We start from the raw sequence: 14,981 nt of genomic DNA on the forward strand, positions 1-14,981 counted from the left end.
CTTTATGCATATTTATATAACATTATTATATGTTGATGTAGCAGTGCTGAACTAAGGGAACCAAACTATGTTTATACGGTGGGATTACCAGCAGTCATATGGATAATCACAGATAACAAACTTAGTTTTAATACCTCATGGTGATATTGGGGTGAGTTATCTATGCTTTTCCAAAGTGCTACAGATCAACCAAATACATTAGCCTAAGGCCACGTTCACACTATCAGTATTTGATGAGTAGTTCACATCTGTATTTGTAAGACAAAACCAGGAATGGAACAGTCAGAGGGTAAGTATCAATGAAACACGTCACCACTGGTTTTGGCTCACAAAAACTGATGTGAAATACTGACCAAATACTGAACCTGGCCTTAAAGAAATGACAAACTCATCTCTGCATACACAGAACCATACAAATCTATCTATTTGATATCATATATATCCACATCTAGAACAGTTGACACACACATATATATATATATATGCACATGCACAGTTCAGCTCTGCTATATCTAATATACAGCAGACAAACTGCCATTTCATTCTACAGTCCAAAACTAAAACTGTGCTTCAAACAACAAACTCAACTCTACATCATCCAGCACATATAATGATGATATCACTTTTAACCCATAGACCTGGAGGTAAAACTACTACTGCATCCTCTCCGAGGAGAGTTTCCTATCTGTAAGATCTGCGCATGCAGAGTTTTTAAGGAGATTTTGGAGCAGAATCTCTCCAAAAACTTGAAGTTTCTGTTCAGTTTCCTCTTCAAAAACTCCGCAAAAAGACCCAGTGTGCACATGATAGCATACTGCAAGACTATCAGACTTATCAGAAGGCACAAGAGAAGCCTGACACTGACAAGTGCAGCTCTGCTACATCTATATCGTATCTGAAAACAATGATACATTTGGTGTAAATATTTACCATTGAGCGGTTTGCGCAGGAGATGATGGAACACAATGTATCACAGACGTTCCTCTTACCTTCCTCAGGGTCCCGGCAGCACCGCACTCACTCCTGGCAGGATCTGCTCTCTGCTTTGCTTTCTGTTCTCCTTTTTTCACCCATTAAAGTAAGAACACCTCTCGCCCTGAGAGAGCCATTGTCAGGCAGAAGAATTTTAGCCGGGATGGTTTACACTGGACCTAATGGCATGTAACACTTTCAACAAACTGCAGGATCCCCCCCCCTCCCCATTCTGAACACTGAGCTTCTTATGTGACTACAGAGACAACCTTCTTTTTTTTCGGGCACAGGACGGGGCTTGTGTTTTGCTAGTAAAGTCATCAGTCCTCTACTGATTCCCGATCCTCATCTGCTCGCACAATACTGGGAGAATCTGGGTCACAGGCTGCAAACCACTCATCCTTGTCTTTTGCTCTCACATCAGCACAGTTTTTGCTCACACAATGGCCTCTCAGCTGTCCCATCAGGTACCAAGTCAATAGAAAAGAAGAAAACTTAGTATCACACATGTAGCAGACTAGAAGAGTTGAGTTTGTCATTGAACTGCTACTCAAGAGATTGAGGGAGTTTATGACAAGACCCCTCTATTCTATTCATCAAATTGATAAATCTGTGGCTATAGTGGAGGTTTGGCATCAATCCTTTAAAAAAGACAGATAAAATACTGCAACATCGCATGAGGTTGTGCTAAATGACAAACTCAGCTCTGCTACATCTACATGTAATAACCAGCTAGGTAGCATCTGCAAAGCTCAGTTTTGTACATAGCACAAGCTTTACACTTTAACATTGGATAATGCCAGCTCTGATGTATACTTATTGTGCATTTGACAAACACATCTTTGCACATCTGAAAAGCTGCGTTATATCTAAAGAACTAAATGCTAATCTGACAAACAAAACTCTACTGCATTTTACAAAGCAAACCCCTGCTTTCAGGGGCGTAACTATAATAGGTTGTAGGGGTTGCAATCGCACCTGGGCCCTACATAATGAATGGTCTGATGCAATTTTAAAATCTCTGCTTGCTGTCAATTTAAACTGGCTTTACAACTTGTCCAGGACTTGCCCTAAACATAGCATTTGGTACATGTGTTAGAATATCCTCTCTGAAACAAACTACAGATATTTGGGAATCTAGGTTGATTTATTACCAGGGAGTAGTGATGAGCGAACATGCTCGTTTAAAGGGTTAAATGAGCACGCTCGCTCATCACTACCATGGAGTCTTGGAGTAAAAAGGTTCCCATTTCACCAAATTGGAACCAGCATGAAGCCAAGTTCTCTTCCCCTGCTCTCACCTATTCTGAATCATTGTTACAGGCTGCAGCTCTGTGAGCAGGACTAGATTAGTTGAAAGAAAGAAAAGGGATTTGGTACTTTGTTAGCCAGTTGAAAAAAGATTGCTCTCGGTGGGAAAAACAAGATAATCTTGTAGTTATGATACCTTTTAATGGCTAACAAAAATAAAATAAATGATGTTACAAGGCAAGCTTATGAGACGAGCAGGACTAGATTACAACAGGTTTTCTGCCCCTAATGTAAAGAAGACTGTTTCCATATACTGACAGCAAGCAGAGATCTTAAGAAGGATAATGAATTGAATAACAATATATATTACATTAGGATAATGATTTATCAATACATTAAATGAAAGTAAAACTTTATTAAAATAAAGCCAGGTAAAATTCTATAACATTTCATAAAAATAATTGCAGAATTATCTTCTAATTAATTGGTAGAAAATATGTTTAATAAAGCTAAATAATACAGCTACTATAATACTGCCTCCTATGTACAAGGATATAACTACTATAATACTACCTCCTATGTACAGTACAAGAATATAACTACTATTACTCTGCCCCCTATGTACAAGAATATAACTACTATAATACTGCCCCCTATGTACAAGAATATAACTAATACAATAGTGCCCCTATGTACAAGAATAAAACTGCTATAATACTGCCCCCTATGTACAAGAATATAACTACTATAATACTACCACCTATGTACAAGAATACAACTACTATAATACTGCCCCCTATGTACAAGAATATAACTACTACAATACTGCCCCTATGTACAAGAATACAACTGCTATAATACTGCTCCTATGTACAAGAATATAACTACTATAATACTGCCCCTATGTACAAGAGTATAACTACTATAATACTGCCCCCTATGTACAAGAATATAACTACTATAATACTGCTCCTATGTACAAGAATATAACTACTATAATACTGTCTCCTATGTACAAGAATATAACTACTATAATTGTTATGATCTGCAACATAAACTAAGGAAAGATAGGGGAAAGCTGTCCCTACAGTAAGACTAAGCTGAATCCGTACGATGTAGCGGGCAGCCTGTTCCTTGTGAACAGACCCGCCTTCGTCCTCGGCTAGTCTGAACGGAGACCTATAGAATAAAGGGAGGGGTCCCTAAAAGAACTAAGGACTGGGACAATAATGGGACACCTCCTAACAGAAGTTGTTGCAGAGCAAAAAGACAAACAGACAAAAGGTACTAGAGATCCCAGAGGACCAAGCAAACTAACAGAGATAGGCACCGAAGCACCTGGCTAGAAAGACAGTCTAGAAAACACTGAAGTCCTGCAAAGCCAGAAGGGCGGAGCTGGAATATATAGGCAGCTGGTCACGTGACCGCAAAACACAAGATAGCAAAAACTAACAGGAGGGTTCTAAGAGTACCCCCTCTTGTATGAGGATCCTCCGGATCCTCCAGGCCCAGGCCTATCCAGAAACCTCTTGTGGAAAGCTTTCACAAGCCTAGGAGCAGAGACATCATCCGTCCTCACCAAGGAGTTGTCTTCGGGACCGAAACCCTTCCAGGAGTCAAGATACTGTAATTTTCCTCTATGCCATCTTGAATTCAAAATATGAGAAATTTCATATTCGCCGTCTTCCACCACAGGAGGAACTGTGACAGTGGCGTCCCTATTAGATACATCAGCCTTTTTCAACAAGGAAACATGAAACACAGGATTAATCTTCCAGGAAGTAGGGACATCCAACCTAACAGCAGACGGGTTAACAACCTGAAGCACTTTAAATGGACCCACAAACTTAGGACGCAGCTTTTTAGAGGGAATCCTCAACCGCAGGTTCTTCGAGGACAACCAAACCATGTCACCCACAGTAAACAAAACCTCCTTACGTTTCCTGTCAAAATACTTCTTGGACTTCTTGTTAGCCTCTTGAAGGTTGCAACATACATTAGTCCAAACTCTCTCCAAATCACCGGAAAAATTCTCTTCCTCCGGCACCGCTGACCCCAATTTGGAGAACGAACCAAAAGACGGATGTCTCCCACTACAACAAAAAAAAAGGAGAACACCCAGCAGAGGAGGATGTATGATTGCTAAGAGCAAATTCTGCGAGAGGCAGAAACTCAGACCACACCTCTTGATTGTCCGCCACAAAACAACGCAAAAACTGTTCAACATCCTGGTTCTTTCTTTCAGTCTGTCCATTAGACTCAGGATGATACCCAGACGAAAATGACAAATGGACTCCCAACCTGTCACAAAAAGCACGCCAAAAACGAGCCACAAACTGAGGTCCTCTATCAGAAACAATATCCGTGGGAATGCCATGGAGTCTGACAATCTCCTTAACAAACACCTTAGCGAGTGTCTTGTCGCAGGGCAACTTAATGAATGGAACCAAATGACACATCTTACTAAAACGGTCCACGACCACCCAGATGACAGTAAAACACTCAGACACAGGAAGATCAGTAATAAAATCCATTGTGAGATGCGTCCAAGGCGCACTAGGAACCTCCAGAGGGCAAAGCAACCCCGCAGCAGGAGTATGAGAAGCCTTTGACCTAGCACAAACAGTACACGGACGCACCCACTTGATGACTTCCTTCTGCCATCCAGGCCACCAAAAACTGCGACTGATAAGTCTCTTAGTCTCCGAAACTCCTGGATGACCTGCCAACCGAGACTCATGACACTCCACATACAAATCTCTCCTAAAGGCTCTAGGCACGAACAACCTCCCATGGGGAGTGTTAGATGGAGCATCATCTTGAGCTTTCAGTATCCCATTCTCCAAATCGGAGTCCAATGCCGCCACCACAACTCCTTTCTGTAAAATGCTCTCCTCCTCCTCGGCACCGACCGTAGGAGAGAAGCTGCGAGATAAAGCATCGGCTTCAACATTCTTAGTACCAGGGATATAGGTAACAGAAAAATGAAACAGAGAAAAAAAAAGTGCCCACCTAGCTTGACGGGCATTCAAGCGCTTGGCAGAATCCAGATAGATCAAATTCTTATGATCTGTGAAAACCTGAATAGGAAATCTAGCGCCTTTCAAAAAATGACGCCAATGTTCAAACGTGAGTTTAATAGCCAGCAACTCCCGATTTCTGACATCACAATTCAGTTCGGTTTCCGAAATTTTTTTCGAAAAGAAGGCACAAGGATGTACTCCACCCTTGTTCTCTTGAGACGAAACTGCTCTAACCCCACCGATGAAGCATCGACCTCGACCAAAAAAGGCTTGGTCGCATCAGGCTGCATAAGCATAGGGGCAGAACTGAACCTCTCTTTGAGATACTCAAACGCTTCAATGGCCTCAGTAGTCCACTGGACCGTATTCGCACCTTTCCTGGTGAGATCGGTCAGAGGTTTAACAATTACAGAAAAATTCTTAATGAATTTCCTGTAATAATTGGCAAAACCCAAAAACCTCTGTATAGATTTCAAACCAATAGGCCTAGGCCATTCCTGCACAGCCTGAACCTTCACCGGGTCCATCTCAAAGCCCTCGCTGGAGACAATGTAGCCCAAAAAACTAATTTTCTGCACAGCGAACTCACATTTCTCCAGCTTAGCAAAGAGTGAATTATCACTCAATAACTGCAAAACTTCATGTACATTCTGCCAATGGGACTCTAGATCTGGTGAATAAATCAAAATGTCATCTAAATACACAACCACATTCTTACCAATGAAAGGTCTCAGGACGTCATTAATAAGGTTCTGAAAAAATGCAGGTGCATTGGTAAGACCAAAAGGCATCACCAGATTCTCAAAATGACCTACCAGAGTATTAAAAGCAGTTTTCCATTCATCACCCTCCTTCACACGTAACAATTTGTATGCCCCCCGGAGATCAATTTTAGAGAACCACTTGGCCCCCACTAACTGGTTAAACAAGTCAGGAATTAACGGCAATGGGTAGGAATTGCGTACGGTAATCTTATTAATTTCACGAAAATCCAGACATGGTTCTAAACCGCCGTCCTTTTTTTTAACAAAGAAGAATCCAACTGCCACAGGCGACTTAGAAGGTCTAATGTGACCAGCAGCCAGGCTAGTCTCTATGTATTCCTCCAAAGCCTTTCTTTCAGGGATAGTCAGATTAAACAAGCGACTTTTGGGAAGAGTAGCACCCGGAACAAACTCAATGGTGCAATCATAATCCCTATGAGGAGGTAAAACTTGCGACTCCTCCTCCGAAAAAACCCTCCAAAAATCTTGAATGGGTACAGGGAATTCCCTTTTTTCCACAGCCGCAATGCGACCATTACAACATTTATCATAGCACTTCGGACTCCAAGACTTAATCACATTAGTAGACCAGTCCAGTAAAGGATTGTGCAGTTTTAACCAAGGCAATCCTAGAACAACCGGAGAGGGTAAATTATCTAATACAACCACGTCTAAAATTTCTTGGTGAATACCATTGATAGTGAGAGGAAATGCAGCAGTCTTGTGAGTAATACATTTCAAAGGAGTGTTATCAATTGCAACCACAGAAATAGGTGATGACAAAGGTTTGGATTTCAATTTAAGTTTTTCCAAAAACCCTTTACCAATCACATTAAGTGTTGAACCAGAATCCACAAATACCTGAAATTCAATCAAATCTCCCTGCAGAGTAGTACTCCCAGAAAGAAACACTCCTGCAGAGCGTAAACAAGCTATACGGGTGTAACTGACTTTTTTTTTTCTTTACTTAAACGAAGCTCACAATACTTAATCAAATGATCAGCTTTACCACAATAAAGACACAAACCTTTGGCGAATCTCCGATCTCTTTCTTGAGAGCGGAGTGACGTTGCCCCAACATCCATTGGTTCTCCGCTGTCAGAGCAGATTTTCTGGAAACTAGGACCTGAAGTTACAGGAGTTTTTACATCATTGACCCTGGACCTTATTCTCCTGTCCACACGAACAGCTAACTGCATAGCTTCCTGCAGAGTCTCAGGTGCAGGGAATGCAATTAGCAAATCCTTAACTCTTTCATTCAGACCAGCAAGAAATAAACTTTTCAGCGCCGAATCATCTCATTTAACTCCTGAGTCCCATCTCCTAAAGTGTGTGCAATAAATTTCAACATCATCTGACCCCTGATTCAAACATCTAAGTTCTGATTCAGCAGATGAGATTCGATCAGGATCGTCATATAATAGCCCCATAGCAGAAAAAAATTCTTCAACAGAACTTAAACACGGATCATTAGGTTGGAGAGAAAAGGCCCACCCCTGTGGTTCTTTGCGCAAAAGTGACATAACAAAACAATGCGCTGCGATTCATTCCCAGAGGACCTCGGTCTCAAACGAAAATATAACAAACAAGCATTTTTAAAGGAAAAAAAATCTTGCTGTTTACCATAAAAAATATCAGGCAGTCCTACCATGGGTTCGACAAAATGCGCTCCAGGACAGCTACTCACGTGTTGCTGAAGCTTGGCCACCTCCAGAGACAATCCCTGCAGGCGTTGAGCCAACTCCTCTACGGAAACCATACTGATCCCCGAATTTCTTTCCTTTTAGTTTTTTTTTTTTGGGCTGGACTTACTGTTATGATCTGCAACATAAACTAAGGAAAGATAGGGGAAAGCTGTCCCTACAGCAAGACTAAGCTGAATCCCTACGATGTAGCAGGCTGCCTGTTCCTTGTGAACAGACCAGCCTTCGTACTCCGCTAGTCTGAACGGAGACCTATAGAATAAAGGGAGGAGTCCCTAAAAGAACTAAGGACTGGGACAAAAATGGGACACCTCCTAAACAGAAGTTGTTGTAGAACACAAAAGACAAACTGACAAAAAGTACTAGAGGTCCCAGAGGACCAAGCAAACTGACAGAGATAGGCACCGAAGCACCTGGCTAGAAAGACAGTCTAGAAAACACTGAAGTCCAGCAAAGCCAGAAGGGCGGAGCTGGAATATATAGGCAGCTGGTCACGTGACCGCAAAACACAAGATAGCAAAAACTAACAGGAGGGTTCTAACAATAATACTGCTCCTATGTACAAGAATATAACTACTATAATACTGCCCCTATGTACAAGAATATAACTACTATAATACTGCTCCTATGTACAAGAATATAACTACTATAATACTGCCCCTATGTACAAGAATATAACTGCTATAATACTGCCCCCTATGTACAAGAATATAACTACTATAATACTGCCCCTATGTACAAGAATATAACTACTATAATACTGCCCCTATGTACAAGAATATAACTACTATAATACTGCCCCTATGTACAAGAATATAACTACTATAATACTGCTCCTATGTACAAGAATATAACTACCATAATACTGCCCCTATGTACAAGAATATAACTACTATAATACTGCCCCTTATGTACAAGAATATAACTTCTATAATACTGCTCCCTATGTACAAGAATATCACTACTATAATACTGCCCCTATGTACAAGAATATAACTACTATAATACTGCTCCTATGTACAAGAATATAACTACTATAATACTGCTCCTATGTACAAGAATATAACTACTATAATACTGCCCCCTATGTACAAGAATATGACTACTATAATACTGCTCCTATGTACAAGAATATAACTACTATAATACTGCCCCCTATGTACAAGAATATAACTACTATAATACTGCCCCCTATGTACAAGAATATAACTACTATAATACTGCCCCCTATGTACAAGAATATAACTACTATAATACTGCCCCCTATGTACAAGAATATAACTTCTATAATACTGCTCCCTATGTACAAGAATATAACTGCTATAATACTGCTCCCTATGTACAAGAATATAACTACTATAATACTGCTCCCTATGTACAAGACTATAACTACTATAATACTGCTCCCTATGTACAAGAATATAGCTACTATAATACTGCTCCCTATGTACAAGAATATAACTACTATAATACTGCTCCTATGTACAAGAATATAACTACTATAATACTGCCCCTATGTACAAGAATATAACTGCTATAATACTGCCCCCTATGTACAAGAATATAACTACTATAATACTGCCCCTATGTACAAGAATATAACTACTATAATACTACCCCTATGTACAAGAATATAACTACTATAATACTGCTCCTATGTACAAGAATATAACTACCATAATACTGCCCCTATGTACAAGAATATAACTACTATAATACTGCCCCTTATGTACAAGAATATAACTTCTATAATACTGCTCCTATGTACAAGAATATAACTACTATAATACTGCCCCTATGTACAAGAATATAACTGCTATAATACTGCCCCCTATGTACAAGAATATAACTACTATAATACTGCCCCTATGTACAAGAATATAACTACTATAATACTGCCCCTATGTACAAGAATATAACTACTATAATACTGCTCCTATGTACAAGAATATAACTACCATAATACTGCCCCTATGTACAAGAATATAACTACTATAATACTGCCCCTTATGTACAAGAATATAACTTCTATAATACTGCTCCCTATGTACAAGAATATCACTACTATAATACTGCCCCTATGTACAAGAATATAACTACTATAATACTGCTCCTATGTACAAGAATATAACTACTATAATACTGCTCCTATGTACAAGAATATAACTACTATAATACTTCCCCCTATGTACAAGAATATGACTACTATAATACTGCTCCTATGTACAAGAATATAACTACTATAATACTGCCCCCTATGTACAAGAATATAACTACTATAATACTGCCCCCTATGTACAAGAATATAACTACTATAATACTGCCCCCTATGTACAAGAATATAACTACTATAATACTGCCCCCTATGTACAAGAATATAACTTCTATAATACTGCTCCCTATGTACAAGAATATAACTGCTATAATACTGCTCCCTATGTACAAGAATATAACTACTATAATACTGCTCCCTATGTACAAGACTATAACTACTATAATACTGCTCCCTATGTACAAGAATATAGCTACTATAATACTGCTCCCTATGTACAAGAATATAACTACTATAATACTGCTCCTATGTACAAGAATATAACTACTATAATACTGCCCCTATGTACAAGAATATAACTGCTATAATACTGCCCCCTATGTACAAGAATATAACTACTATAATACTGCCCCTATGTACAAGAATATAACTACTATAATACTACCCCTATGTACAAGAATATAACTACTATAATACTGCTCCTATGTACAAGAATATAACTACCATAATACTGCCCCTATGTACAAGAATATAACTACTATAATACTGCCCCTTATGTACAAGAATATAACTTCTATAATACTGCTCCCTATGTACAAGAATATCACTACTATAATACTGCCCCTATGTACAAGAATATAACTACTATAATACTGCTCCTATGTACAAGAATATAACTACTATAATACTGCTCCTATGTACAAGAATATAACTACTATAATACTGCCCCCTATGTACAAGAATATGACTACTATAATACTGCTCCTATGTACAAGAATATAACTACTATAATACTGCCCCTATGTACAAGAATATAACTACTATAATACTGCCCCCTATGTACAAGAATATAACTACTATAATACTGCCCCCTATGTACAAGAATATAACTACTATAATACTGCTCCCTATGTACAAGACTATAACTACTATAATACTGCTCCCTATGTACAAGAATATAGCTACTATAATACTGCTCCCTATGTACAAGAATATAACTACTATAATACCGCCCCTATGTACAAGAATATAACTACTATAATACTGCCCCCTATGTACAAGAATATAACTTCTAGAATACTGCTCCCTATGTACAAGAATATAACTGCTATAATACTGCTCCCTATGTACAAGAATATAACTACTATAATACTGCTCCTATGTACAAGAATATAACTACCATAATACTGCCCCTATGTACAAGAATATAACTACTATAATACTGCCCCTTATGTACAAGAATATAACTTCTATAATACTGCTCCCTATGTACAAGAATATCACTACTATAATACTGCCCCTATGTACAAGAATATAACTACTATAATACTGCTCCTATGTACAAGAATATAACTACTATAATACTGCTCCTATGTACAAGAATATAACTACTATAATACTGCCCCCTATGTACAAGAATATGACTACTATAATACTGCTCCTATGTACAAGAATATAACTACTATAATACTGCCCCCTATGTACAAGAATATAACTACTATAATACTGCCCCCTATGTACAAGAATATAACTACTATAATACTGCCCCCTATGTACAAGAATATAACTACTATAATACTGCTCCCTATGTACAAGACTATAACTACTATAATACTGCTCCCTATGTACAAGAATATAGCTACTATAATACTGCTCCCTATGTACAAGAATATAACTACTATAATACCGCCCCTATGTACAAGAATATAACTACTATAATACCGCCCCTATGTACAAGAAAAGAACTACTATAATTCTGGCCACCTACCACAAATACAACAGTTTTCTTCTGTTTTCTTGAGTTGTATGGTTAGTAATTCTGGTAGTAATAAGTATTGTAGTATATCAACATGGCCGACATGCCCACTCCTGAGATTGCGGTATATGGGGTACGATGCAGCTTTGTTAGATGTTAGTCTATGTTCGGCGTATTGCGATTGGTTCAGAGTTTACAATATAATGTAGTTAGCCACATTTCGTTCCCTGACATGCACTTAATACATCAGTGAACACATTAACCTCCCATTAGCATTAAACATTGAGGAAACATATAGAAATGATTGATATTTTGAGGTACGCAGCACCGATGCTGATTCAGCTCAGAATGTTTAATGCTTTGTATAACTGTCAGGTTGTGACCTTGTCAGGTGGTGTAAGCCCACAATGTGCATTTATGATTTACGCTGGAGGATCCACTCATGATATATTGTGGATAAGAGTGAGTGGAAATATGTCAACCTTGTATCATTAGGTTGCATTAACTTGAGATTAGTGGTGTCAGAGATAACTGTCAGCTGCTTATCCCTGAGCCCCACCCGAACTGTCACAGGGCAGACAATGCATGCCAATGGGAATCTGTCAGCAGATTTATGCTTTTTAATCTGAGAGCAGCATAATGTAGAGGTGGAGAGCCTGATTCCAGGGATGTTTTACTTAATAGGCTGTGTGCTGTAGCTCCAATACAATCAGTGTTTATTCAGCAGGAGATTATCACTGCAGGACTAGGTGTCTCCTGCCAGTTAGTCCAGCTAATCTGTGTAACCAAGCCCCCACCTCTGATTTACAGCTTGCTCACAGTGTACACAGGAAACTTCCAATCAGGGGTGTGGGCGTGGTTACACACAGCTGAGCATTCAATCCACAGCAGAGAAAACAGGTATTTTATCAAAACTGCACCAAGCAGCCCTGTAAGTGACACATCACTGGAATCAGAGTCTCTGCCCCTACATCATGCAGCTTTCAGATTACATAGCACAAAAAACTACTTTCTATCTGCACTAATCAGTTATTATGGCAAGTGATCCACCAAGTGAGTGAACGGTGCAGACCATGCAGTTGCAATGGGGCCCTTGTGAACTTGTCAACGTCTTGTTCATGGGATTGCCCTGTGATCCAGATCATAAAAGGGACATAGTTTACAAAACATGTGTAATGTACTCCCCTTCTCTTAAGGATGATGGCAGTTCCGGTTAATTAGCTATGCTAATGTATGTTGAGAAAACGTCCTCAAAATATGTTGGGCAGTCCCTCTTCATAGGACATATAGACAGAAATGGGGTCTCTCACTTAGGGTTTAAAGAGGTGTCAGAAAAGCTTTCACCCCAGCAAATAAACAAATTGCACTTTACTCACCCTCCCTAGGTCCAGTACGGAGTCTCTACCTGTTCTCTCAATGTCTGTTATTGTCTGCAGCGCTGATGTCACGTGGACAGTACCACATCCAATAACTGAGCTTAGGGGCTCTGCATGAGTTGGCGGTACGAGCCGCTGAGCTCACCCTTAGCACTGCAGACAATAACAGACAATAGGAGCAGAGGTGGAGATTCAGCGCTAGACCAGGGGAGAGTGACTAAAGCACAGTTTTTTGTTTTTTTTTGTAAAGCAAGGAGGACATGAACCTCTTTTAAAGCTTCAGTGCCACAATGAAAGATATGTGCCAGCCATGGCAGACCCGGAGGGGGCCCCTGTGCAAGAACAGTGTATGGGTCTACTGCAGTCCAATAGCTCCTCATAATGCACAATTCCTCCTGCTTTGGAGGTGGGAATGGACCCCCTTACCTCTTGGGCCCCTGTGTAACGGGTCTGGGAGGTGGAACCTCTGAGCAACTACACAAAGGGGCAGTCCTTGTAAGGAAGCGGGTGGCTCCCAGGGAAGGCGGGCAGGTAGTCACGGCAAGTGACGGGGACAGTCTCTTGACAGGCGGATGGTCACGGCAAGTGACAGCAGGGTAAGAGTCTCTAGACAGGCTAGCAGGCAGGTAGCAGGTGAGCGCTCCCAGGTGAGCTTGCAAGAGTCTCTGGACTGGCAGGTGGTCACGGCAAGTGACGGCAGAGCCTCCAGGTAGGCTAGCAGGCAGGTAGCAGGTGAGCACTTCCAGGTGAGCGGGCAAGAGTCTCTGCACAGGCAGGTGGTCACAGCAAGTGACGGCAGAGCCTCCAGGTAGGCTAGCAGGCAGGTAGCAGGTGAGCGCTCCCAGGTGAGCGGGCAAGAGTCTCTGGACAGGCAGGTGGTCACAGCAAGTGACGGCTAAGCCTCCAGGTAGGCTAGCAGGCAGGTAGCAGGTGAGCGCTCCCAGGTGAGCGGGCAAGAGTCTCTGGACAGGCAGGTGGTCACAGCAAGTGACGGCTAAGCCTCCAGCTAGGCTAGCAGGCAGGTAGCAGGTGAGCGCTCCCAGGTGGGTGGGCAAGAGTCTCTGGACAGGCAGGTGGTCACAGCAAGTGACGGCTAAGCCTCTAGGTAGGCTAGCAGGTAGGTAGCAGGTAAGCGCTCCCAGGTGAGCGAGTAAGAGTCTCTGGACAGGCAGGCAGGTATCAGGCAGGTATCTGGCAGGTACTTCCTGGTCCGCAGGCGGACTGATCTATAGACAGACTGGCAGGTGCTCGTAGGCAGACTGTTGGACCACAGGATAGCAGGCAGGTAAGCAGATATCAGGCAGGTATCAGGCAGGAATCTGGCAGTTGACTGGCAGGTAACTGGTAACGGGACCTGAGGGCTGAAGCAGAGTTGAGAGGCTTTGCAACAACATTGCTCGGGCACCTCCATTTTGGAGGAGGTGCCTTATATATGGTGAGGTCCTCCGGCCATTGGCCGGGGACTCCTTAGGACGGCGCGCGCGGCCCCTGTAAGAGAGGGGGAGCGCGCGCACGCGCGCGCCCTAAGCCCAGAGGCCGGGAAGCAGCGCGCGCTGCCAGCAGAGCGGGAGGAAGCCGCCGGGCACGGAGCGGAGAGGTGAGGGGAACGGCGTCACTGCCTAGCAGGAGGCAGGGACGCCGACGCTACAGTACCCCCCCCTTTAGGCCCCCCCTTTTTTAGGCCAGAGAGAAATTTATCAAGGATGAGAGGGGCATGGATGTTCTCCCGGGGCTCCCATGTTCTCTCCTCAGGACAAAACCCCTTCCAATCTACCAGAAAAAGGTCTTTCCTCTTACCCTCTTAGTGGCCAGAATACTCTCTACCTCAAAGACGTCTTCAGCGGAAACCGGAGCAGGGGGAGTA

The 14,981-nt window shown here is 41.5% G+C and overlaps 1 protein-coding gene across 5 annotated transcripts in view; it reads right to left on the bottom strand.

The window, feature by feature from the left end:
- The window catches only part of GAS2 (growth arrest specific 2), a 204,183-nt gene that overhangs the window by 156,766 nt on the left and 32,436 nt on the right, over positions 1–14,981 (bottom strand). The window contains exon 1 of one of the 5 annotated variants that reach the window (XM_073659463.1): positions 990–1,268. The exons of the other annotated variants lie outside the window; for them this stretch is intronic. The gene's annotated coding sequence lies outside the window, so the exon portion shown is untranslated. Of the gene's footprint in view, positions 1–989; positions 1,269–14,981 lie in introns of those variants that run through there. 5 annotated transcript variants of the gene reach the window in all.

The sequence above is a fragment of the Phyllobates terribilis genome, unplaced genomic scaffold, assembly GCF_046119375.1.
Source record: "Phyllobates terribilis strain yellow unplaced genomic scaffold, ASM4611937v1 Scaffold_13__5_contigs__length_258822181, whole genome shotgun sequence".
NCBI lineage: Eukaryota > Metazoa > Chordata > Amphibia > Anura > Dendrobatidae > Phyllobates > Phyllobates terribilis.